Source organism: Oculina patagonica, chromosome 4 (genome assembly GCF_052425735.1).
Source record: "Oculina patagonica isolate OP01 chromosome 4, crgOcupat, whole genome shotgun sequence".
Classification (NCBI taxonomy): domain Eukaryota; kingdom Metazoa; phylum Cnidaria; class Anthozoa; order Scleractinia; family Oculinidae; genus Oculina; species Oculina patagonica.
The window spans coordinates 13333291-13353692 of record NC_135761.1 but is presented as its reverse complement, the minus strand read 5'-3'; the positions used below and the strand labels follow the sequence as shown (position 1 = coordinate 13353692).

Here is a 20402-nt window from a genome sequence, read left to right as displayed (position 1 = left end):
GCTCCCAGCGAACTGCGCTGGGCCTTTGTTCGCTGGTCGCAAAAAAAATTGTTTAGTTTACTACGTTATCATATTATAGTTGATGAAACAAATACGTACTATTACAAAAATAATCAAACTTACATCAGTTTGAACACAACAATGTAACTATGACATGTCATCAAACTGGTTCTTCAAGTTCCTCAATTATTTCTTCCATATTTGGTCTCGCCCCAGGCTCTGTTTGCACACATCCGCGTATAAGGGCTCGAAGCACGTGATTTGTCACCATCACAATTTGTTGATCACGCTTTTCAGGATCTGGCAATTCCCGGATGCACATTTCACAGAGGAGAACACCAAAACTGTACACATCGACCTAAAGACAACAACAGTTTGAAAAAAATTACAATACTACAATGAAGATATTTACTTCTAACAAACTGAGCGTTTTTCGTTTTTGGAACACCAAAAGCGACGAATAAAAAACACAATAACCTCCATTTGCCTTCAAAAAAATATTTCTTCGCTTTATCCAGTATAAAACATAAACCGTTTCTAGACTCGTCTTATTGTGTAGTGCAGACATCCCTGGCATCTAAAAGGTATTTCGTATGAGATTCTTTACACGTTCCTCCTCAAAATAAAAAGAAAGGAAAAACAAATCTCGGTGTCTATTTATTAAGCTAATTCGCTCTTTTCACGATCCCATAATACACTTTGTTTACCCCCCAAAATTTTTGCATTAGCATTGTTTTCAATTTCTCTGGGGACGATCGAACGTCATTGTAAATCCCAAGAGAAATTGAAAACAATGCTTATGCAAAAATTTTGGGGGGTAAACAAGGTGTATTATGGGAACGGGGAAAACAGCGAATCGTTGGAGAAGCCACCAAAAGACGGAGAGAGAAAATGAGGATGATTTTTTATTATGGCATGAACATTGACTTAATTTTTTTTTAAAAAAAGAAAACTTAATTTTAAATTGTCAATTCTAAGTTACAAATGTTCTGATGTTTATTTTTTGTTTATGCTTGTTCAGCGCGCAAGAAAAAATATTTGTTTATGTTTGAACCACGCACACGTAAGACATTTGCATAAGCTTGAGCGTTTGTCTTGAGACATCCACAAACACTGATGAAGGGGTTATACCCGAAACGTCTGACTGTTTTAACAATATATCGAAGGCACTTCAAATGTTCATTTCACTATTTTTGTCATAGCTAACCTTGACTGTTTGATTTGAAGTGAGTGCTTCAGGAGCAATGTAAATCATAGCTCCTGGACCAACTGTCATGGTGTGTTGCATGAAATTAGCAGTACCATAATCTGACACTTTGCCCCGCCATTGGTCACCTTGTCGCCATAGCAACACATTAGCACTACTGATGTCGCGGTGAATGATGGGAGAAGGTGTCTTTTGGTGAAGATAGCTCAACGCTCGTGCCACATCAAGAGAAATAACTGAGACTTCTGTTGCAGAGAGAGGACGCTGCTCTAGCAATGTTCGTAAACTCGATTCCATGAGCTCCGTCAGAAACAAAGGACTTCCCTCGTCATTTGTTGCGCCAATAAATTGCAGCAAACATGGATGGCGGCATTTTGAAGCAATGTCCATTTCTCGCTCAAACAAACTTCGGTTGTGCGGGGAAAGAATCAACTCATGGATTTGTTTCACAGCTACAGCACAGCCACAATACTTGCCCTCGACAACACTTCCCCAGCCTCCCCTACCAAGGAGTTTATCTGTTAGCTGAATTTGATCACGTGAAATGACCCAGTCAGGGGACTGTTGACGTTGTTGTTCAGTTAGTGCTTGACGAGCTGTTGACAGAGTTATCTCCAGTTCATTCACTTCCCGGTATTTTGTCCTCAGCTGTCCTTCTAGTGTAGAAACTTGTTGATGTAAGTTAGCAGCTTCGTCTTCTTTTTCTCTTAACTGTCCCTGTAAGTTTGTCAGCTGTCGCCCCATCTCTACCAATTGTCCTCGTGAGTTTTCTTCTTGTTGGCTTTTCTCCCTCAGCTGCTCATTCAAGCTGTTCTCTTGCAAGTCTTTTTCATGCAACTGTTCCTGCAAATTTGTTAACCGTTGTATCATTTCCCTCGATAGTCTTTCTGAGGTTCCTAATTCAAGGTATTTTCCTCTCAGTTGTTGTTCCATTCTTGTCAACTGCCTTCGTAACGTTTCATTTTCCTGATCCTTCTCCCTCAGCTGCGCTTGAAAGTTCGCCTCTTGTAACTCTTTCTCTCGCAACTGTTCTTGATCATTCAATTGCCTTGGAGGGTCTCCGTTAAGTACCTTCCCTGTAGACACTGTTGACGAAATAGTTAAATTTGGAAGCGTTTTAGACAGTTTTGGAGCTTTTTCATTTAAACTAAGCAATGATAACTACTTTGGTACATGCTGTCTTCTCTAATTACATTGCTTTGCAATTAAAACGCAACAAATTATCCGTCTGTTGAAATATCTGTCATCTCTCTCTAATCAATGAAGTTTGTAACAGGAACGTTGTCAGCAATGTCTAACATCGCTACATTACCTGCTCCCTCTTCATGCTGTACGGTAACATCTTGATCATCTTTGCGACCAGATGGTTTTGAACCTTTCACCTTTCCAAATATCCTACGTGCTTGTGTAATGAATGTTGCTGAAGTATCAGTTTTCTTGGATTTCCCAGCAGTCTCATTGGTAGCTGAGTGCTGTCTTAACACTTTTTTGCCTAGGGAAACGTAAGAAAGGAAATTGTGTATGAACTCTTTTGTAGTTTGGAGGCCATCTTCGCAAACCCGATTGTATGTTATGACAAAAATTGTTATTTCGGTGGCGTCATTTTTAATTTCAAATCCGCCGTTCTGGATGCGCACCTCCAAAGACTGAATCTAAAATTAGATTAAAACTAATTACAACTAAAATCATAGTTTAAAACACGAAATTTGGTATTTATTGCTGGAATACTTTTTTTAACACTAAGTTTAAAATCTACAGTCGAAGCTCTCATAAGCGGACACCCTCGGGACGCGAAAAAAGTGTCCGCAACTGGAGCTGGCCGCTTACGAGAATGGTTCTTGTAAGCGGCCACTAGAGGTGTAGGGGATAGATGGCCGCTTACGGGAGCTTGTCCAGCTAACATAATGGTAATATGCATGTTAGTGGTGTTTCGAAATGTAACCGGACGTGGATGACGACAAAACAAACACTGAAATATGGTACTGTAATTACAGTAAAATCATTGTGACGAACGGCGATGTAATTAATACAAGATACAGAGGTTTTTTATATGATTTTCTTTGCGGTGTCCGCTTACGGGAGCTTAAAAACAAAGAAAAAGTCTAAGTCGTAATCTCGGAAAGTGTCCGCGGCCGCTTACGGGAATGTCCGCTTACGAGAATGTAAAAATACAGAGTTTGTATGGGAGTAAAAACGGGGTTTCTAACAAGGTGGCCGTAAGTAGAGCTGTCCGCTTACGAGAGTGTCCGTTAAGAGAGCTTCGACTGTATTTATAAATTATCAGTATATTACTATATCATCTATATTATCCAACTATATTATCCAAGATTATCTTATAGTATCCTAGTCTATCAACTTTATTGGTCTCAAAAAAAATTTACAATAAAGAAGAGGACCTAAAAGGAATTGCGCGAACGGGAAAATAGTTACCCATGCGAGGCGCAACCCTAAAAACTAAAAAGAAAGGCGATAAAAATCTTAAATTTTAAAAATATATATACATATTTGGATATTTATAATATCCAAGAGCTATTAGAGAGATTGAGCAGCACCATCTACGGCAAACTCGAACCTTATCCTCGCAACTCGAATCCTTGCATGAATCAGTTGCAAAAGCGAATTATTGTGTAAGGAGCCAATTACGTGCTGACGGAAAACGTGATGCCCAGCTCGATCCTCCATTCCCGATCCTTGTTTTCCAGGAAACCGTAACTAACAACAGAGAAAGCACGGTTTCAAATATCGATCGCGAAGTTTCTTCTTACATTTAATAACACAAAGCGAATGTCGATTGACTAAAAAAGTACTTAAAAAGCTCAAAAAATAAAATTAATAGATAACAATGGGTTGAGCAGTACTGCATCTTTCGCCGTTGAAATGGCTTTCCCTTTTTAGGGCGGTATAATTATATGGCAAAGCCTTGTGTATGTTGTTTGCTTTCGCTGAAAACAACACGCTTAGCTGAAACACGCGTGTTCTTATCATATTACAGCACGGAACCAAAATATTTTGACAGTTGTAACTGCCACCTAATAACTTCAGTGCGCAGAATCACCAGGTGACAAAATCCCTTTAAGCAAACAGCCGTCATTTATATAGAATTAAGTTACAAGTAAGGCCACACTCACCTACTGCTAAGAAGATCTCATTCACATTCATACCAGTTTTTGCAGATGTCTCCATAAATAGGAGACCATTTTCTTCAGCATAAGATTGAGCATCCTAACCAAGAGAAAACAATTTTACAATTCAGCTAGTTTAATAAACGGCATGCAATGCATGCTAAGGCGATGACGTTCCAGTATAGCAAGTCAGTAAGATTGAATCAAGCCCAGTCGAAGGACTAAGAATAGACCTTTTGAGCTTTGTTTGTTTGTTGTCCCATTTCAGACTATGTGATGTTACCCTTTGAAAATTTCTTCTTTCAAATTTAAACAAATTCACGATATTCAGATAGATAAAAGGAAATTCTCTAAGCATCATGTGATTTGTAATAGGAAATTTACATACAAAGCTTAAAGTGGTACTATGATCTAAATTTTACCTTCTCTTTTCTCTTCGGTTTTGGAAAGTACTTACATAAAATAGTAACCTTGCCAGATTCAAATTCGAATTGGAAGACAACTTATTTCACGCGTAAACTTCGGCTTCGGCTTGCCGCCATTACTAGATTCAAAAATGTCCGAGGACCAAATAGAGAACTGGAACTAGTAACACTAGTTGGGGCGAGAGCACGCTGACGTCATATGCGCATCAACAAAATGGCTGCTTCGAAGTGTGGAGTGACCGATCTGGAAAAACATTGGTTTTCTTTTTAATCTGTAGTGATGTAGAAGCCTGATCTACTGCGCAAATGTTTTTTAAACATAAAGTTCAAGGCATCTCCAGCTCACTTGCACAACATAGTGGTAGAAAACAACTCAAGAGGAGGAATTTCGTGACATCTCAACTCGCCCGAACCACGCAAGATGAATAATAGATCGCCTGATAACTTTGAGGGAAACTTGTACTCTTGGAAAAGCTTTATAGATATTTCTCCCTGCAACCATTGTGAGGTTAACTTCTTTAAATGTCCAAGGGAAGTGAATAGAATAGAATGCGTGAGAGAAGATGCTTCGAATTATGTACAGTTTACTGTATTCACTACTATTTAGAAGCAAAACATTGGGTGAGTGGCGTAATTTACTTCTTGCTCAAGCGCTCGTGTTCGAAAATAGTCATTTTTATATTAATTGTAGATACTTTATGTCATAGACTGTTCACAGCCCTCTATTTTTTCGTGTTTTCTCGATCGATGAGCGCGCGGTGAGAACAGCGTGAGAACTGGACGCCAGCGAAAAACGGAAAAAGCAAGGGGGTGGGGGGCGGGAAGCGAAAAAAAATAGAGGGGCTGTAGACATCTTTGGAAATATTGAATTTCCCGTTTCTCCAGAAACGGAAAATTCCCATTGGTTGAGAGGTGGCAAAAGTGTCATCACCTGGACAACGGCCGATCATGATTGCTTGCAGGCGGCGTCTTGCGGTTTGCTCGAGTTGTCATCAATATTGACATGCTGTGATTTGCGATGAATCGATTATTGGAACGCTCGTTGAAGAAACTTCCAAACGTTTCGTCGCTCAAAGACGAGAAGAAAGAGGCTGTTCGCCAGCTTCTTTGTTCGGAGGACGTAGTTGGAATTTTACCGACTGGCTTCGGCATAACTTTTGCCTCGCCGACGACGTGTGGGGCGAACGTGACATTCTTTTAGCCTGCAGAACAGGCGGTTTATTTTGCGGGTCGAAGCGCGAAGTGCTAGGTTTTAATTTAGCGGGACGCGCGACCTCCCAATAACCCCGCAAAATTAAACCGCCTGTTCTGCAGGCTACATTCTTTTGAATCGCTCTTCACGATCAACTTGCCTTGTAGAAGCTTCTACGCCAACCATCGGTCGCGCTAGAGATTTCTTTATAAATTCAATATTGCTTGCTGCACTTCCATCTTTATTTTTTTATTTTTTTTTTTTTGTTTGCAAAAACATTTATTGAACAGTTCAAAAAATAAATTACATTGCACTTCCATCTTTAGATGCACAAGATGAACACACTCTACTAGAACGAAATTCGTCTTTTTGCACTGCAATTCCCAAATCGGCCAAGACGTCTGCCAACTTTCGCCGGAAAACACCTTCGCGTTTTGGCTCGACAAATAAATTTTCCGTAGAGATGCACGATGTCTTGCCGAAGTTCCCCGAGCGAATCGCGAATAAGTACCCGCATATTCTGCAAAAATCGGAGGGACCGCTTGATTTCGGCTTTCTGCCTCTTTTTACAGGCTTTTTGGGGTTGAAGAAGTCGTCTCTGACGACATCCTCAACACCGAAATAAAAACTAACGTGTTGTTGTCACCACACGTGTAGTTGTTTTGTAAAGTGACACTTGTAGTCAATTAAACAAGCATTTTACCGCTCAAATTTTATTGGCCCGATTTAATTGAAAGGTCGAGAGCCGGAGTTGTAAATTACAGGTCGATGACAAGGGGAGGAGTCTAATACTTTCACTTTTATTCAACGATGTCTACAGCCTCTCTATTTTTCTTTCGCTCGCTTCGCTCGCTTCCCGCCCCCTCCCCCTACGCGCTCGCGCTTCGCGCCCGCTCGTTCGCTTAGTTTGCTTTTTTTGCGTTGAAAAATTGAGAGGCTGTGGACAGTCTATTATGTCAGAAAAGGTAATTTTTGGACAAATCGGCCTGTATATTCCTGAATTATCTCCTCGATTGTACAAATAAACTTAAATAAACTCGCACGAGGCGGTACATTATGTGAAGTACATACAGAAGGATGCAAAGCTTAGCAATATCTTTTTACTGATTATATGTACTGAGAACGTTTCCATTGTAATCCTCTGTATACTCTGCAGTCTTAATAAACTCACCAGCACGTCTTCAGTGTTGGTCACTTGTTTATTTCTGCCATTAAATGTAAAACACTACAGTAGGACTGTACTTCATTGTTCACTTAGAATAGTATTCATAAACATTTTCTGAGAAGTAAACTCAGGATAGAACACTGTTAGCCTGTCTTAGAGGCATACATGCTATCCTGATTTTACTCAGTAAATCTTTATTATATTTAAGTACAACAGGGGCCATGAGCTATAATTATGGCCAGTGCCAATCACTTATGCTGTGTGCAACAGAGCACTGTTGAAATCCTAGCTACTCTTTATTTTGAGTTTACAATATATTTATTTTTTGGCATGACCTTTTTGTTCATAAGTTGAGAATTTAGTAGCCAACAATAAATCATGTGAATGTGCCAGAGAACTCTTGAGCTGCTGATCCATCATAATTTCTAACACAAGTACAGTCAAACCTGTGCCATAAATAATCAAAGATCTCTTCGAGATATCGACTTTTTTTGCATGAAGTTAGTATGAGTAGAAGGTTTATCCTGGGCATTGTTGTTCGAACATATGATGGAAGAATTCAAACGTCTTTCAGTTCAAGCATTTTTTTTATTTTCGCGGAGGAAATGCTGTATTTGTCAGTCGCGCGACGGCTGGGTGCTTTGCGACTCATATACTTTGGCTTGGTTAAAAATGGTAAACTTTGACGTTTGCCTTTAATCGAAATAGTTGTTTCCTTTCGAGTTAGATAGATTTCTACTCGGCTTAATGCAGGGTTCCCGATAAAGGTTCCGCACGACAGAGTTACCTTTTGTCTCGTCACGCAATCTTAACCCCACATTAAGAAGTAAATTTTCGTTTGGATATTACCAAAAGCCGCTTCTCCTCGCGTTATTCTTTACCTTACGGCTACACATGCCATTTCTAACGACTACATTTCCAGTAAAACAGTTGCTGTTTATTTTTCTAATGGCGATGCATTAACTTCTGAACAGGCTACAAAAACAAAAACACTTGTAAATATCACTTAACACATTTAATGATCATCGGTTGCAATTCTAGATTGTGCAATTCAGCAGAAATACATCAATTGTCACGAAATGAGTTCCCTTTGGTTAACTATTAGCAACGTTTTAGTGTGTGAAAGACTTGTACCAGTATAAATTTGCGTTGTTAATCGTTTTAGGTTAAATTAATATTAGCGCCTAAAGACTTGTACCAGTACAAATTGCGTTCTTAATCGTTTTAAACTTCGCTGCCTTCGAGCGCTGAACCCCTTACATTCTTAATTGGTTATGTGACGTAAGATTTGGGCTACTCACGTTTTTGATTGTTATATAACGTTTGTAAATTTGACAAGTCACGTTTTTTCTACAAGAACGGAAGTGCTGAAGCACAACTATAGAGTGACACTTAACAAGTCACGCGCTTTGATCACCCACAGCGGAAAGTATTCCCTTGAGAAATTAAAACAGTCCCTTGAGAGTTAACAAGAATGTGGTTCCTTCCGGTTCCAGATTACCCCACATAACTGCTATTCTCCTTCCTTTTGCTTGTAAACAAGCAAAAAAAGTCGAAAAAATGTTGTCATAGAAATGTAGTAGTAGTAGTATTGATTGAGGTGCAGTGGCCTTATGGTTAGTGTGTTGGACTCCGGATCAGGCGGTTCAGGTGTGAGCCCTTACTGGTGTCATTGTGTTGTGTTCTTGGGCAAGACTAATCTCATGGTGCCTCCTCTCCAAGTATAGAATGGGAACGGGCAAATTGATGGTGTGGGGAGCGGGGGGGGGGGGGGAGGGTAAACCTGTGATGAACTTGTACTTGCATCTCATCTAGGGGGAAGTAGAAATACTTGTGGTTGCTTAATCCTACTTAAGCCAGGATAAGCTTGCTTGATGGGCAACTAGACTTGCATGGACTTTGCCTTTTTGTAACAAGGGGGTAACTTTAAGAACATCTATTGGGAATTTACCCGTCTTGGAAGAAGAAAATTGTCTCCGATTTTGTTTTTGTTTATTTACTCCCTGATTTACTGTTGTTTCAATGCGGCTGATAGTTGTCTACACTGACTGTACATTCCGCAATGCATGCTATGTTCAATAAGTCCAAAATACAGTAAAAACCCGCGAGTAAGAAACTATTGTTTTTCAGATAAGCCTAAACAGGTTCTTTCAAAAATGGTTATTAACACAAATTTAGGCTAATTAGGTTCTTAAAAGATTCTTAATTTCTGAGGAAAAAAAATTCAAATTATGTCGGTTAATAGAGATTTTAGTGGTATTCGGCCTTTTTCTTAATAAGGCTTCTAGGTAACGTATCTCCAAAGATGATCCACAATGTCGACTTATTATATTTTTCCCAAAAGTAAACATATTTAATCAATTTTAGAAAATAAGAACCCGTTTTCAAATTTTAGGCTAAATAGGTTCTTATAAAAATGGTATCTAATTTGCAAATTTTAGCCTAGCAGGTTCTTAAATGTTAGGTTTATACTCGCGGGTTTTTACTGTATTGTTATCATTTGGAGGTAATACACACCTACAGTACAAGTGGAGTTACAGTGGTGAGCCAGTGATGACTTCCGATTGAAGGGCAGAGCAATAAAATTGCAATTTTTTTTTGTATTTCATTTTTTTTATTTTGCTTAAATTACAAAACAATTTTGTAAAACATTACATGCATACAATGTGATGCAATAAGTAAAAGTAGTGACCTTCGTCAAAGGCCTAGGATTAATTTCCATACCATTGGCGAGGCGATACACAGGCGATACCTATCAGAAGATTGTGTGACATTTTCGTGTGCAAGGGTCACAGAAGGCGTCGTGTAAATTAGTCTGAGTCAAATCAACAGCACTTTGAAATAAATATTATCAGTGCATGTTCAAGCAAAACAAGGACTTCAGATAGTCCACCTTTTCAGTCTTTTCCAAGGAACTGCTATCGGTTGACCTTTTGGTACAGGCTTCTACGGAATTAAAAGTTACGAAACTAAACTTATGGTCGATCGTGTACAATAATTACAAACACTTCAGGACTGATGAACTGCATGACTCGTGCGAACTCAGATTTATCCGCTACCTGATAAAGTTCGACACTCACTTTAGGCCTGAAACCTCTGTTCAACAGCTGAAGCTATAGCAGAAGTTGTAACAGAAAATTCTGACTCGCCACACAACTCAAGATAGCGAGTCGCTTTGGAAAGAATTAAGCAAATAAATATGCTTAAATATTATCGATAAAAATGCACGCTCAATCAAACAAAGATTTCAGATAGCTCACCTTTTCAAATGCGATCTGATCGAGAAACTGCTATCGGTTGGCGCCCTCTGAAACAGTCTCAAAAGTTACGGCACTTCTAATTATAAATGGCCTTCTCCACTTCTCAAATTCAAGCTTGAGTCAGTTATCGCGTATTAAAAACTCAAGTACCGTAAGTGCGCTTAAATTTATCCGACGTACATCGGTTTTTCCAGACCCGAAATCTCTGTCTTACTGTTAGAAATCAAACGTGTTTTGTCGATGGTCTTAGCTGCGAAAGACGATTCACATATGACAATCAACGAAAAGTAAACAATGCTTCTAGTTCCCAGTTCTCTTAGGTTTGATAATTAAGTAACCCTCACACGTACGAATCCTCCATCGTTCCCCAGCATATAGGCGACTTTCATCGCCTAAAAAATTGAATGTCGTTCATTCAGCTACACAAAGCGGGTTCTGCCAATGTACATGTACACTCACGTACTAATAGAATTATAAAAATACTGTAGTGTTTTTTCGGCCGAGGCTGAATATTCTTATTTTTCTGATGTTAGGCTGCGAATATTCTTGTGGATATGAATTCTTAGATTATAGCGTATGACATTTTCGTTTGTGTTGTGTGTTGTATAATATACATATGTATTACATGTACCATTTATCGAAATGTCATTAGCATCGAACATTTGGCTAGTGCAGTTTTTTTCGTTTTGTTAATTAGTTTTGCCGTTTAGAGAAAGGAAGAATTTTATACGGTTTATTTAGTTTAAAACATATAAATGTATTGTATTAACAAATTTTCAACACACAAAATTATATTCTTTTCAAAATCTCCGGCCTCAGGTTTATTCTTAAAATAATGAGCTTGTGAAGAAAAGGTAAAAACTAGAGTTACAAACTACCTCATATTCCACCATCCTCTTGCTTGAAAGATCTGCTTTATTTCCTGCAAGTACTTTGACGATGTTTGGACTGGCCTGTCGCTGAAGTTCTTTCACCCACGTTTTTGCTCTGCCAAATGTGTCATGGTCTGTTATGTCATACACAACAATAGCAGCTCGTGCATCTTTGAAGTACATTGGGGCTAAGCTCGAATATAGTTCTTTGCCTGCAGTATCCCATATTTCAAACTTGACTGTTGTATCATCCAAGCATAGTTTCATAGTTAAAAAGGCAGCTTAAGATAACAGGATAAAGATATGAATTAATTATATGAATTACTATTAGTTTGATTGTTTGGTTTTTGAAATGCCGTTTTCATTAACGGATTGAGCCTAATGAGTTGAATAGTCAAAAAGCCAAACGTTTTACTTCAGACTTTTGCATATTGTATTCGGGTGTCCCTTAAGAATTCTTAGGTTATATTAAATATGAATATAAATTTTACATTCATACTTGTTTTATTCACTTTGACTAAATATTTAATAATGTTAAGTAAACATCATCGTTCATTTAAACCAAAATGGTTTCAAGTTTTCAATTTTATCACAATATTAATTTTGGTGGTAAAATTAACTACATCCTGTTGCCCTACTTTAGGCTTGTACATGTAAACAATTTTGTTTGCAATTCATGTATATGAGGAAGAAAAACTTCTTACCTCCAACTGTTGCTTCCTGATATTCATAAAACCGTCCTTTAACAAATCTTAAAACAAAACTTGACTTGCCTACTAATTCTCCGCCTGTTTAATGAAAACAATTTAAAGAAAGTTCAACATGGTTGCGCACCTTGTTTATTTAAAACGCAGGAGTTCAGCAACAAAGAATTTAACGAGGTATTTGAGAAGCAACTGCTTAAAAAGTTTATGTAGACTGACAAACCAAACTTTTCTGGAATAGAACTGCTACAATGCAGGGGAGAGGTTGAAGCACCTATCTTCAATTCATTGTATTAATTTTTCACTGGCAAATAGTTCCTGTACTTAAAATCAGGGTTGCCCATGGGTAGGTTGCCCATTGCACAACCATCTTTTCAGATCTAGGCATCCGAAATAAAATCCAGTCGCCAAACAATAAAAGCGGCATATCATAACTTAGTATACAGTTCTAGTAAATTCTTATGACTACATTATAGGAGGGTTCTTCTTCACTTTCTATAACCTATACAATATGAGCGATCATAGCCTTTGTATCTTCAGAATAGTGATTAAAGCCACATTTGCCCAGTTTTTCACTGTGCCAGTGAAATGTTTTAAGCCACGCGAGTTTTGTTAAGGTTTGGATATGCTTCTGATTGGGTTTTCTTGTTTTCTAAATCTTCAGTTTCTTTTTTTTGAATCTTTTTGTTTCCTTTTGCCACCCCTGGTTTTCTTAGATGTGTTTTCCTTGAACGTGCAGGGCGGGCGGGTTATTCAAAGTTTTGAAAAGTAAGGATTTACTCAATAATGCTGAAACTTTCAGTAGCTGTTCATTCATCTCTTGGGAGAATTTTGATATGTCAACCATGTGTCAAATCACAAACCTTTTGACCTTGCAACGGCAATGTCATAATTACAAGCAGATCTGGCCAAAAATCGTCATTTTTTTCATTTTTATTTATTTTTTAAAATTGCACAATTTGCTTAACGTTACATTCCATGTGTATTTCGAGTTTGCATCAATTTCCATTATTTTCCGATTTTTCTAAGAACATGGTGAAATCCCAGATGGCAGATTTAAGATGGTGGCTCTCGAAAACCTTAGAGGGGTTCCATCCACCCCCTCCCAAATTTGCTTTGCTTGTACAAAATTGCTTGTACGTTCAAGGGTTAAAATAGTGGAACAATTTGTTTAGCTTCTGCCATTTTAAGAAACACATGGCTTAGGTGCTACTTCTCAGCGCTAATGCATGGTTCAATTCTACCTGTTACCATGTCCCCCCTCACCGGGCATACCCCAGGACCCCCAGGGATTTAATTGTCATTTTTTAATGTGCTGGCAGTCAATTTCCCACCCCAGGGACACACTATCTGCCTCAATATTGATTGCTGTACAGTAACAAAATCCAGACGCTTTGTCAAGACCTTAAACGTTAGAATCTGAAGAAAAAACTATAACCTGCATTTCCTTGAAAAAAGAATCACTGAACCAGCCACTGTCTTAGGGCCTATTTACATAATTCCGGAATGACTTTCATTCCGGAACGAAACTCGTTCCGGAATGAAGTTCGTTCTGCATTTACATGACAGAGTCGACCGGTTTAACCAAAGCCAATTTCACGTGCGCGGTTTTCGCGCGAGATCAAAACAAGGTGGCGCATGTTTTGCGCGAGATCAAAACAAGATGGCGCATGTTTCGCACAAGCATGTTTTTGTGCCCATTAATGGCCGTATCTCAGGGGCACCCAACGGAATATTTCGTTGAAATATCTGTTTGAAAGACGATTTGAGATCTAGAATTTTCGGAACATTCATTGTAAATTTTTTTGCTTGCCTGCCTTTCCTAGGATTTTCGAATATCTAAAAAGTCAGTATAATTGTTCATTTTTAACGGATTTTTACTCTAAAAAGGTCACCTAGAATTTTCGGGAGCCTTTCTCTGGCTGGAATTTTTTCGAAAAGGTAAGTTTTGATCCCTATAACTTTCGGATCACTAGACTTTCAGCTAGGAAATCCGAACAGATAAAAAATTATTAGAGGATAAAAATATGTCTATATCTACCGTTTAAATACCAAAATACGTTCAACGGTGCTATCTTTAAGTGGTTTTGAACTATATTCAGTCGATGGGTGCCCCTGGTATCTGCAATTTTAACGAGTAATTTGACAATAGAGCTGCTTCTTTGGGCTAAACAGTAAATGCTAGTACGTTTTTTAGCTCTGAATTCAAACTGTGGAGTCCGTATGCGGTTTCATGAGTTGCGATTTCATCTCGAAACGAAATTCGTTCTGTGTTTATATGATACCAGAATGAAATGTCATTTCAGAACGAAACTTTCATTCCGGAATGAAAACCGGAATGAACTCATTCCGGAATGACTTGACTTTCGTCTCGGTATCATGTAAACAGATACAGAGAAATGTACGGGGATGGAATGAACTCGTTCCGGAATGAAAGTCATTCCGGAATCATGTACCTTATTCTCACTAAATTTCGCGAGTACTTAATTTCGCGAAAAATCAAGAGCCATATTTCGCGAGTACTTAATTTCGCGATTTTGAGAGGAAGGTACAGTTGGAGTGTATTAAATTTCGCGATTTTTATCTATTCTTCAATATAAAGCTTTGACCTCGAAACTGTAACAACATAATTAACATGAAAGTCATCGTAAAAACAGCAAAAAAAAAAAAAAAAAAAACAATATACACATGACAAAACATAAGGTATTCAACAGTCTAAATCCCTAATAGGTTCATCTACGACTGCAAAAGCTAGATTTTGAAGAACTTGGCGGCAGAGAACAGTTCGAACAGTGCGACTGATAGCGTGGGAGATGACTAATGGACAGAATTAAACAGAAAACTCCTAAACATGAAGCTCAGACATGTTAGAATAACTATGATAAAACACATCGAGTTTCATTATTTTTTTATATTATCAGTACGATATTAAATTTCGCGATTTTAAACTTCGCGTGTCCTATATTTCGCGAGTATTAAATTTCGCGATTTTGAAAAAATCGCGAAAATCGCGAAATTTAGTACTCGCGAAATTAAGTGAGAATAAGGTAAACAGGCCCTTATTGCGTTCGACGGTAGGAGAACGCATCCTAATCTTGCGGTGGCCTTTGGCCCCGTGGTTGTCCTGTGAACGCGCAAGCGAAAGTGGTTCTATGTGTAGTACTATATGTATGTCGGTATGTGGCAAGTTGATTAGACATTAGAAAGCAATTAATTGCGTCACAGCAACATCAACAATGACATTAAGCCGCAAAAACACCGCGCAAAAAACAAATTCAAAACAATTCAATTAAGCCGATACCGCTAGGCTGCCACTGTAAACAATTTTTGCGTTCGATGGTAGGAGAAAAAATCCTAATCTTGTGGTGGCGTGTGGTCCCTTGGCTGTCCAGTGAAAGTCGTTTATGTTTCGTTCTATGTATCTTGGTATGTGGCAGGTCGCAATTTTTATTTGCGAGAGACCCTGGGAACGAGGTTGATTCGTTCGAACGATCTTCTTCGGTTTGCGTTTTCAAGTTTGCCCTGTAAGTTGTGCTGAAAAATAAACGTTTCGGCAGTCCTCCTTTTAACAGTAGTAAAAATCAAAGTCTCTTCGAGATATCGACGTTTTTGCATGAAGTATTAGTCGAAGGTTTATCCTGTGCATTGTTCTTCGAACTTATCATTACAGTTTCTTTGTAGTTTAGTTTAACAATTTCCTATCTTCGCGGAGGAAATGCAGCCATATAATTTTGTCAAAAATGGCTCGTCCGCGCCGGGTATTTATACACATATTCCTTAACATTACACAAATAAACAGTGCAAATTTAAGCGAGATCTGACAATTCTATACTTTAAAATTGCAAGGACCTTTCGAGGCAGTCGATTACGGCAGCGAAATTAGCAAATGAAACAGCAAAATATGCGTTCGACGCTTTGTTTTTGCGACGCCATATTTGAATTATATTGTTATAGGTAGACCGCTGTTCAATGTGTTCAAGGCCGTATCGTTACGATTGCTCCACGAAAAAGCACGAAAAATATGGATATTTCCGACTACTGTCGGGGAAAACATTGCGCATATAATTGCGGCGTAAACAAATCGTTACACTCAAGCTGCGTTTTGTCTAGGCTCTGCGAGGGTCGGATATCAAGACCCAGGATTAAACAAAAGCCACATATACAGTGAATGCTTTTGAATTATATTTGAAGATGAAATACAAAAGAATTTTGCTGTCTTTGACTGAAATTCCACTCGAACTGCGTAGATACGATCGCATGTTGTAAAGCCGATTCATGCAACATTGCTATCAACGCGAAATCTCGTCCCTAACGACCTAGGCTGATGACGAAATAGAATTGCGCTTGCATGTAGCGACCAAATTTAGCCTAATATTTAACCGCTCCTAAGCTAAAAGAAGCCATTTGTTTTGACTTCAATAATATCTTTGAAAAGAGCGAGTTTTTTGGTATGGTTTATTTTTGACGTTTGTAATTTTTAAACGATGTAAGTGCTAGTGATTATTTATTCGTGTTTTAGTTACGCAATCCATTGTTTGTGCGACGCTTTTTATAGATCGCCTTTCAGACACACGTGCGTTGAGATAAGAAAGCTGACATGTCACTTTTAAAATTGTTATATAACGTTTGTAAATGTGACAAGTCACGTTTTTTCCACGAGATCACCCACAGCGGAAAGTAATCCCTTGAGAAATTAAAATAGTCCCTTGAGAAATTAAAAAAGTCCCTTGAGAGTTTACAAATATGTGGTTCCAAATTTTGACCACATAACCCCTATTCTACGTTTTTAGCTTGTAAACAAGCAAAAACGTCGAAAAAATTGCAGTGCTGCCTCGTGCACTGTTGGATTGAGATTGTTTCTCTGATAGTTTCAAGTGATGTTGGATGCGCGCTTTACTGATGTTGCACGCGCGGTAGTTTTAAATTTGTATGACGATATTTAAACAGTCGTGTAACTCGGATTACGTTTGCTAGTCTTATCTTGGGTACCTATCTTGGGTCGAACGCACTCCCCTAATCTCTGATTATTACTAGTTCTAAATATCGGCACATGCGCACATGGTGGGTCCTAAACAACTTGATGGCAGCAATTTGAAGTAGTTCTTTATACAGTGGAACCCCGATATAACGATATGCCAAGGGAGCAGTAAAATTATATCGTGATATCGAGGAATCGTTAATCGAAACTCCCGATATAACGATATGGCCGTAAAATAACCGAAAATATCGTTATATGGGGTAATCCTAACAACTAATTTTTACTGCATATTAAAGGAGGATAAAGAGAATAATTTTGGTAAAGAGGCTTTTAACACAGTATCATTTTTGTATATTATCGTACAAAGCTGTTTACAAAAACGTTAGAGATCACTCAATAACTGCAATGTTATTGCATTAAATTCGATGTTTTGCAAATAAATTGTGACTGTGTACTGATAATATCGTTATATCGGGAGGATTTTACGTTCGGTCCGCTAAATTCTCATCGTTATATCGAGAATATCGTTACATCGAAGATAGTTATATCGGGGTTCCGTCCCTGTAACTTTCTGAACTTTTGTCGGGACATAGAATATTCATCCTTATATCTGGAATATCGTTATATTGAGGATCATTATATCGGGGTTTCACTGTAGCTTGGCTTATAAAAATACTGAACCGAGATCTGCATCCGCTCTAGCCGGTTACCACGTTTTACGTTCATAATAGTACCAAAGATTGTAAATACTCACCTCAAAATACAACATTTCATTGCCTGCGTCACTGATACAAATAACAATTTATTATAAACGTACCTTTGAATACATAATTTTAATTTTGAGACATTATCCTTCTCCAACCTGTCGGCTACAAATTCTACAGATTTTTCACGCAGATACGCAGTGTTCTTCACAAAAATGTCAACTGAGAAAAAGGAAGAACTGTTGTTTCGATTTTCTGCGCCCCCTACCCCCAGGATAAGGCCGCTTCAAACAATCCCCCACCACCGGGCCCAAAGGGCTGGACTTGTCCTTGTCTCCTTCCCAGCCATTATTTGGGGAGCGTTGCGTGACATTCCAAATAATGGCTGTGAAGGAGACTAGACTTGTCCCGGGGGTTGCCCTGGGGGGGGGGGGGGGAATGGTAACAGATGAAATTGAACCATGCAAAAAAATGCAAAACAATATAGCGGAGAAACAAACATTTGTGTACGAATCATTAACAACAATGGACTCATGAACTCAGTTATTACACTTAACATTTTGTCATACAGAACTCTCTTGAAACCCAAGATTATACAGTCCGACCTGCCCTTGGGACTTTGAAAAGTGGCCGCTTAATAGAGGTTTACATCGGCATGACTGAGCATAGTTTCAAAACTAGGTACAATAATCATAAGCTTTCTTTCAAGCATCGCAAGCATTCACACAACACTGTACTATCAAAGTACATCTGGGACCTGAAAGACAACACCGTCTTTTCGATCAAGTGGTCCATTGTCACGCGAGCAAGCTCTTACAGGGGAAACCCGTCACGCTGCAATTTGTGTCTGACGGAGAAGCTCTGCATACTATCAAGATTGGGCATACAAAGCTCAAAAAAAACTTTATGAAAAAGTTGGCAAAGATGTAAGGTTGAAACCTGTTCTTTACCATGCTGACATGGACACTCACCTAAAATTACCAGTTTAATCTGACAGATTTTTCCCTTCACATCTCCATTGGGAGGTTCTGCATTTCCCTGTGCAGCCATTGAAAGAAGAGGGACGTTTAGCTGTGAGTTCTGGTCCAAAACTTTAAATCCCAGCTTTAAAATGTTGTCAAGGTAGATCACACAACTGAAAATATCAATTAAAGACATCACTGATTAAAAACAAAGACTATTAGGCTCTCAGTAACAAAATTAAATGCACAAGCTGTCCAATTTAAGACAAATTGGACAGTTTGTCTCAGCCAATCAAAACAACAGATATTAGCCAATTAGCACAAAGCATAGTGTCAGCTCTGAAAACTTGTCACATTGTTAGTCAACAATGGCAGAATTTTATTACAGATTTGCAATGTTTTTCTATTTCTCTTGAGCTTTTCAGCAATGGTATGTTCAACTTTTCAGAAGAGGAGCTAGCTATATGAATAATAAAGAAGCAAAAACTGAAGACCAAAACTTGGCCGAACACAAGTGCAGCGAAGTAGAAGCGAAGCAAGAAAGCTGGAAGATATCCCTCGTCATGCAATTCTTTGTTGTATTGTTTTTTATGCTGAAGACGGCGATGAATATGAACGAGATATATAGTGAAAAGGAGGATGTTGTTCCAACATTGTTTACTACTTTCATTAATCTATGCAGTATTTTCACTCACTCCACATCCTCCTTGGTTGTTCTTGAAATTTTTTTCATCCAATTATTTCTAAATTGGACAGCTTGTAGTCCTATTATGTATACAAATTTGCATGAGTGGGTGCAAGCGCCCATGTGTGAGTGTCTAGAGGATCCAGGGGTATTCTCCCCCTGAAAGTTTTGAAAAGTCATTAAAGTCGATTTTACCCACATTCTAGAATCATTTTAACCCCCTCACTCCTGGATAATACAGACCTCCCGGGGGGAAACGGATGGGGATGCTCGTTGGAAATTTTGAAAAGAACCCCTAAAAGAGACCAATGTGGGTGTGGCTCAAGCATTTTTTGAGCCCTAAAAGATACCAAAAAACTAAGAATAGAATACATATTTGTATATTTCTTCACGTGTAACCCTAAACGAGAACACTATGGCTTAAAGAATTGGCATTTTGCCCGAAACACCCTAAGTGAGACCAAAAATCTGAAATTTACAATCCTAAGCAAGACGACGAGCATCCCCGTCACTTTCATATGCGAGTCCCCCCCCCCTCCCTCTTCCCCTGGGCAGACTTTTGGAGCCTGTTGGGGTGTGCAGACCCAACCATCACTACCTGCTTGCCTACGGCGCTGCCATGCTTGTGACTTTAGTATAGAAGTTGGTGAGGTGTTTGTGGTGAGAAGAAAGATGCTAGCTATATAGGGAAAAGCGATGGAAACTTTAAGCATTTCCACCAGTGGAAATGCTCAAAGTTTTTATACAGCAATTGATGGCATACTGCCACCCGCAAGCTGAGCTTGTTGCTCCTCTCTAACCTATGAACAAATGAGTATTGATCCTTTTTGCGAGTTCTGGGGTTGATGACATGAAAATCGATCCAGTTAAAAAATAATCGAAGGAAATCGCACCGCACGTTAATTAGCTCACAAAATTCTCCCGCACTGATTGATCTGGCCAGGATTTTGAACTCAGACGTTTTTGAACCATGGGCAGCAACCACAAGATACTTTAAGCGGACCATCACTCAGCAATAAGTATGAAAGATCTTGTTTTAGCGTTTTCAAGCGCCAAAGATAAGAACATACCACTTCCGGGTTGCCGTCCATGAACCAGAAAACCTATGTGCTGAAACTTCGGCGCC

General features: G+C 38.7%; 1 pseudogene across 1 annotated transcript; it reads right to left on the bottom strand.

The window, feature by feature from the left end:
* Window positions 1-83: 83 nt before the first annotated feature.
* Window positions 84-18679, bottom strand: LOC144648158 (uncharacterized; annotated as a pseudogene). The gene is made up of 8 exons (XR_013569668.1): window positions 18595-18679; window positions 11948-12025; window positions 11250-11524; window positions 4340-4429; window positions 2735-2756; window positions 2520-2699; window positions 1208-2292; window positions 84-358 (listed from the first exon to the last, which is right to left on the bottom strand). The product of XR_013569668.1 is annotated as an uncharacterized LOC144648158 (transcript).
* Between the last annotated feature and the right edge of the window lie 1723 nt (window positions 18680-20402).